Raw genomic sequence first — 6,802 nt, forward strand, 5'->3', positions numbered from 1 at the left:
GGTACTGAAGTTTGGGTTTTTAAAGGTACAAAATTGGTAACAAATGCCTAAAAGCAAAAATTAAAAATCTAGAGTAGAGTTTGGAATTTCAAAAATTCAATGTTAAAGAAAAGAAGAAGGAAAAGAAAGAGAAAAAAAGAAAAAGAAAAAGAAAAACAAACAAAATCATAAAAATTATAAAGAAGTTATAGGTACAAAATTGATATCAAATACCAAAGAGCATAAATTAAAAATGTAGAGTAGAGTTTGAAATTTCAGGAATACCGTGTTTAAGAAAAGATGAAGAGAACAAAAGAGAGGGAAAAAAAGTCACAAAAGTTATATAAAAAAATATAGGTGCAAAATTGATAACAAATACTAAAAAGTTAAAATTAAAAATCTAGAGCAGAGCTTGGAATTTCAAAAATACAATGTTAAAGAACAGAAAAAAAAAACAAGGTCACAAAAGTTATAAAAATATATATATATGAAGTTTGCTTTTTATTTTTTTTAAAAGGGTCTTTTTTTTTTTTGCAAAGTAATAGTAGGTTATAAAAATGAAAATTAAAGGAGTAATAGACGACTTAAAATTTTTTATAAAATTAAAATTTAAAGAAAGAATGATCATAAAAATAGTAAAAATATATATAGGACTTTATCTGTTGTTGTGCGTATTGTGGGTTCAGTTCATTTTCGGCTAGTTCCTTGTTCCAACTTATATTTCTCAAGATCTATAGGCCCCTTCCTATGTAGTCGGTACTAACTATGGGGTTTTAATCTATTGCCTGTCGCTTCCAAGGCGGTTCCCTCTGTTATAGCTTCTTCTGTTTTCTCGTCTCTTCAGTGTCTGATTTCCACCCTGATTCAAACAGGGTGGTGGTGGACACCTTTTTTTTTTTTTTAAGGCTGTCTTGTTCAGTCGCGCTGTGGGGAGAGAGGGACGCTGCAAATAAATAACACTGGCATGTGCTCACAGTGCCTAGCCACACTGCGCCTGCCCCGAGTCACGGTGCATGTAGCTTCCTGAGCACACTGCTCAGGCTCTAGATTGCTCTGCTGGGAACCATCCGTGGCCGGCCCTCGGCTGCTTGCACCTCCCAGGTCTACGCTGCTCAGGTTCAGGCACTCAGTTAGTCCTCAGAGGCACAGACTCGGTTGGGCCTGCCTTTTATGCCCTTCCAAGATCGGAGCAGCTCAGACAAGAAAGACAAGACATATACTTGTCTTTCAGTGATGAGGTGTTTGGCGAGCGCAGTTGCTGAGACTTATCGCCTCCCTGCCGCTCGGTTATCTGGGTGTGCAACTGGCGCACCTTCTCAGGTGGACGTTGACTGTCCAGAACCCCAAGAAGTTTTAGTTGGCAAAGAAGCCTGCTTTCAGTTTTGTAGATAATGTCTCTCTGGGGCTGCGATTGCCCCCTTCCAGCTCTGGCTGCCTGTCACTGGAGGGGGACGGTCTGCAGCCGGCTATCTCTGTACAGTCCTTGGTTTCGTGCGCGGGCCTGCTGGTGTCTTAGGTTAGGGCTGGCTTTTCGCGTGGTAGATATCCCACAGTCTGGTTTGCTAGCCCAAATTATTTTGCTCAGGTAGGGTTGGGGTATTCAGGCCAGATCCTTACTCTAAGCGATGCAGCCCGCGCTGTGCCTCCCCGCCCAGCCCCAGCTTGCTAATGGTGGATGCAGGTGTCTGCACTGCTTCTCCACTGGGGGATTTACTGTAGGGCTCATAATCTGTGGGTTTTAATTGTTTATTTATTTTTCCTCCCTTTCATGTTGCCCTCTGTGCTTCCAAGGCTTGGCACAGACTCGGCAGTGAGAATGTTTCCTGGTGTTTGGAAACTTCTCTCTTTTTAAGACTCCCTTCCAGCTGGGCGCAGTGGCACGCGCCTGTAGTCCCAGCTACTTGGGAGGCTGAAGCTGCAGGATTGCTTGAGCTCAGGAGTTCTGGGCTGCAGTGCGCTATGCCGATCAGGTGCCTGCACTAAGTTCGGCATCAATATGGTGACCTCCCGGGAGCAGGGGACCACCAGGTTGCCTAAGGAGGGGTGAACCGGCCCAGGTCGGAAACGGAGCAGGTCAAAACTCCCGTGCTGATCAGTAGTGGGATTGCGCCTGTGAATAGCCACTGTACTCCAGCCTCGGCAACATAGCAACACCACGTCTCAAAAAAAAAAAAAAAAAGACTCCCTTCCTGGGACGGAGCTCCATCCCTCCCTCTTTTGTCTCTTTTTTTTGTCTTTTGTATTTTTTCCTACCTCCTTCCAAAGACAATGGGTTGCTTTTCTGGGTGTCTGATGTCCTCTGCCGGCATTCAGAAGTTGTTTCATGGAATACTCGGCATTTAAATGTTCTTTTGATGAATTTGTGGGGGAGAAAGTGTTCTCCCCGTCCTATTCCTCCACCATCTTAGCTCCTCCCCCTCATATATCACTTTAAACCACGGAAGTCTATGTGGTTATAAAAAAATTAAAGACATAAAATCCTTTTCTTCAGTGAAACATAGTTTATATCTTAAAATCAGATTTCCTTTTGAAACTTCATATGATAGCACAAAACATTAATAATTAATGGGGAAACTACAAATTATTTAGCTATATGTTATAAACAGTCACAATAAATTTAACATATAAATCTTATTGTTATATCTTCTGACAAACGCTTAAGACATGAGGCCATTTTACAAAAGTTAAATTGAAATGAACACAAATATTATACACAATAAAATGCTTTTAAGTAGAAATATTTTAAAGAGATGCTTCACATTTTCTTTGATAAATTATTGAGAAAACAATTTATCACAAAATCTTTTTTAGTACACCCAAATAAGCTGACAAAATTAATAATATTAACACTGACATATAACCGAAATGAAATAGAGTAAAACCCACCAAACCAAAAATAAAAAAAAATATATATATATATATATTTATTTATTTATTAGACATAATAAGATTCATGTTGATGTTTGGCAGAAAACAACAAAATTCTGTAAAGCAATTATCCTTCAATTAAAAAATAAATTAAAAAAAATAAAGAATGTAGGAGAATATAATAGCTTGATAAGCTACTTCTCTCTCATTTTTGTGGTCCCACATGAGAAAATTGCACAGTTAAGATTCTTTCTAAAATGGCTTACAATAAGTGAGTTACTATTAGTCAGTTCCCTGTTAGACTAGGATTTTACTGACATTAAGGCCTCTTCTACAGTGGCTTATATCCAAATGGAATGTCACTGTGATAGAGCTGGGTAATCAAGTGTTGTCCTCTTATTAATCCTGTGCAACCCACACACCAAGGAGAAGCCATCAGGCATCTTGTTGTTTCCCTACAATTTTCCATCAGCCCTACTCTGTCTCATCCATCAGAAGAGGGTCCAATCCCCACAGCTTTATATCTCATTGGCTTATTTATTTCTGACTCACTCAGAGAAATAACAGTATGAATCATTATAGATTTTGTTCTCTTATCTTCCTAGAGAAAAAAAAAATGAATTTGAAAAAAGAATCAAAGCATTCTCACGTTCTTGCCCTTTTTATCAATATAATATTAAATCTGACTCATTCCTTGTGACAAATACATTTGTAAAAGTAACTCTAAATTATAATGATTTTTATGTTTCTTTATCCCAATTTGAAAAAAATAAATAATTTCAATATTAATGTTACGCGAGGAATTTCTCATATAAGTGATCAGAATGATAAAAATATATAAGATTTTACTTGTTAAAAAAGTTTCCCTTTTTGATATACTACTCATTGATTTATATTCTGAGGGTTTAAAAAAATATATTTTAAGAGTTTTACATGTCTTCTCCTCGTCAATCTAAATGTTCTTACTTGAATTTTGACATTAGCTGTTCCTTTCCACTATTAAACTGGGGAAATGACCACTTTATACAATGGACACTTAGGAATCTGGAAGAGAGCTTCTCCTTACCATTGACGCTGCTCACCATCACTTCCAGCCCTTGATTGTCCACACACATGCCATTATATTTTGTTTCCATTCAATCTGAATTTTACCTTCACCAGTCCACTAAAGCTACATCTCATTAACAACACACTTCAACTGCAACCTTATTAACATTTTCTCGTCTTTGAAAAGCATCTTTCTCATAACCATCTTTGCTTCTTAAGGCTTTCTCCCATTAACTTTTTCTACAAAATACTCTCTTAGGTTTTCCTATTTCTCTTTTTTCTTTTCACAGACTCTTACTGTGGTAGAACACTGACTATATTTGCCAAAGTTTCTTTTTGCATGTCTTCTTTCTTTATATTTTTGTCCTGAAATATAATTTGTTCTCAAGTTATTCTTTGTTAGCTCTAGGAAGGAAAGTTTAAAGGGTGCATCTTTGCCTAGGACTCCACTCCCCAGAATACAGAAGTGGGTTTTCAGTTACCAATTCTATATCTGCAGTTTGATATCTTAGCAGCATATTAGATTTTACCTACCAACAAGTACCTTAATTTTCAAATTCAAATATTGCTTTTAAAAATTGACTGTAATCACATTTTAACAAGTGGTGTCTTTGATATTATCTCTTTATGTGGACTGAATGGTGTTTTTACACTTTCTCTGAACTCTCTTTTGGCCCCATCATTGTTAACAGACACCAGATTTTACTTCATATCTTTTTACTCTAGGGAGGAATAAAAAATTTAAAGAGAAAATAAGGAAGTGATTAAAGCAATATGAGGAAATAAAACATGAAATTAATCATGATGCCACCTTGCTTATACAGTTGAATCGATTCTCCAATGCCTATAATACTCTCTAATGCCTACAAAATTTAATTCCTGTATCATGATGTAATGTAAACTGAACCATTTCAACAAATTCCATTTGACATCAATACTTGATGTTACAGTTTTGGTGTGCATCTTACATTTTTAACGTATATTTTGACTTGGCAATTTTCAAGACTTTCTCTCATTCTACTCCTTCTTTATAAGTTACTTTCCATCTTTTTCTCTGCCAGACAAAATACAACTAATATTCTAGGGCACAATTCAAATCTCACCCTTTTTTTTGAACCTCACCCTAAATCAATTTTTCCCATCCTTTACCAGGCAAATTTAATGATTTACAAATTATTTGGTGGCTTTAATGTGTAATGAACGTCTACTAACAATTTATCTGATTCCTTACGAATAAGCCTATGGAGAGAATAGAAAATAATTGAATTCCAAGTATTTCACATTTTTAATTCCTTGAATTCCTAGTATTTCACATAGTCCCTAGTATTAGAGTTCATAAATATTTATTGAATCAAATAACACTCCCTAATCTTTCAAATATGCAAACATGGTCTGTGTAACTTTTTAAACTATACATGCTTTTGACTTATACCTAATTATAGATAGATATAATACAACTATTTTAAGTTCAGCCATGCTATATTTGTATGAAAATGCTGAACTAGGGGAAAAACAGATACAGGTTGGACATGCCCTGGGAAGGACACTTTATTCTATGATAAATGAAAAATACAGCCCTGATTAATTCAATCACAGCAACATTCTTTTTCTGTGATTCTGTTCAGTCAAGTAAATGTTTGTTTCACATGAGTGATGATGATGTATTGAAATTTAAAGAAAGCTGTGGAAGATAACTCAGGAGAAATACATTAATATTTAAAATAGAATCCCACTAGAAGGAAAAACAAGATCTATAAGAAAGGGTTCCACAGAATCATCATATTCCATTTCAGGCTTTCAAAACAGCTTTACAAAGGAAATATTGCATAAAAAATGAATAGCGTGAACGTAGAGAAGCTCTAACAGAGGAAAAATACAACTGAGCATGCATAATTTGCACTACACTAATCTTATTTTCCAGCAAAAGCAATGGAATCTGTCACTCAAAGGCAAGTAAAGACAAATAGATAGGATGCATGATGTTACTTAAATTCTCTCCAAAGGGTTAAGGAGATTCAGTTCAGTTCAGTCGCTCAGTTGTGTCTGACTCTTTGCAACCCCATGAATCGCAGCACAACAGGCCTCCCTGTCCATCACCAACTCCTGGAGTTCACTCAGACTCACGTCCATCAAGTCAGTGATACCATCTAGCCATCTCATCCTCTGTCGTCGCCTTCTTCTCCTGCCCTCAATCCCTCCCAGCATCAGAGTCTTTTCCAATGAGTCAACTCTTCACATGAGGTGGCCAAAGTACTGGAGTTTCAGCTTCAGTATCATTCCTTCCAAAGAAATCCCAGGGCTGATCTCCTTTAGAATGGACTGGTTGGAACTCCTTGCAGTCCAAGGGACTCTCAAGAGTCTTCTCCAACACCACAGTTCAAAAGCATCAATTCTTTGGCGCTCAGTTTTCTTCACAGTCCAACTCTCACATCCATACATGACCACTGGAAAAACCATAGCCTGGACTAGACGGACCTTTGTTGGCAAAGTAATGTCTCTGCTTTTGAATACGCAATCTAGGGTGGTCATAACTTTTCTTTCGAGGAGTAAGCGTCTTTTAATTTCATGGCTGCAGTCAACATCTGCAGTGATTTTGGAGCCCCCAAAATAAAGTCTGACACTGTTTCCACTGTTTCCCCATCTATTTCGCATGAAGTGATGGGTCCAGATGCCATGATCTTCGTTTTCTGAATGTTGAGTTTTAAGCCAACTTTTTCACTCTCGTCTTTCACCTGCATCAAGAGGCTTTTTAGTTCCTCTTCACTTTCTGCCATATGGGTGGTGTCACCTGCATATCTGAGGTTATTGATATTTCTCCCAGCAATCTTGATTCCAGTTTGTGCTTCTTCCAGCCCAACATTTCTCATGATGTACTCTGCATATAAGTTAAATAAGCAGGGTGAATACA

This window comes from Bison bison, unplaced genomic scaffold, assembly GCF_000754665.1.
Source record: "Bison bison bison isolate TAMUID 2011002044 unplaced genomic scaffold, Bison_UMD1.0 scf7180017864358, whole genome shotgun sequence".
Taxonomy (NCBI): domain Eukaryota; kingdom Metazoa; phylum Chordata; class Mammalia; order Artiodactyla; family Bovidae; genus Bison; species Bison bison.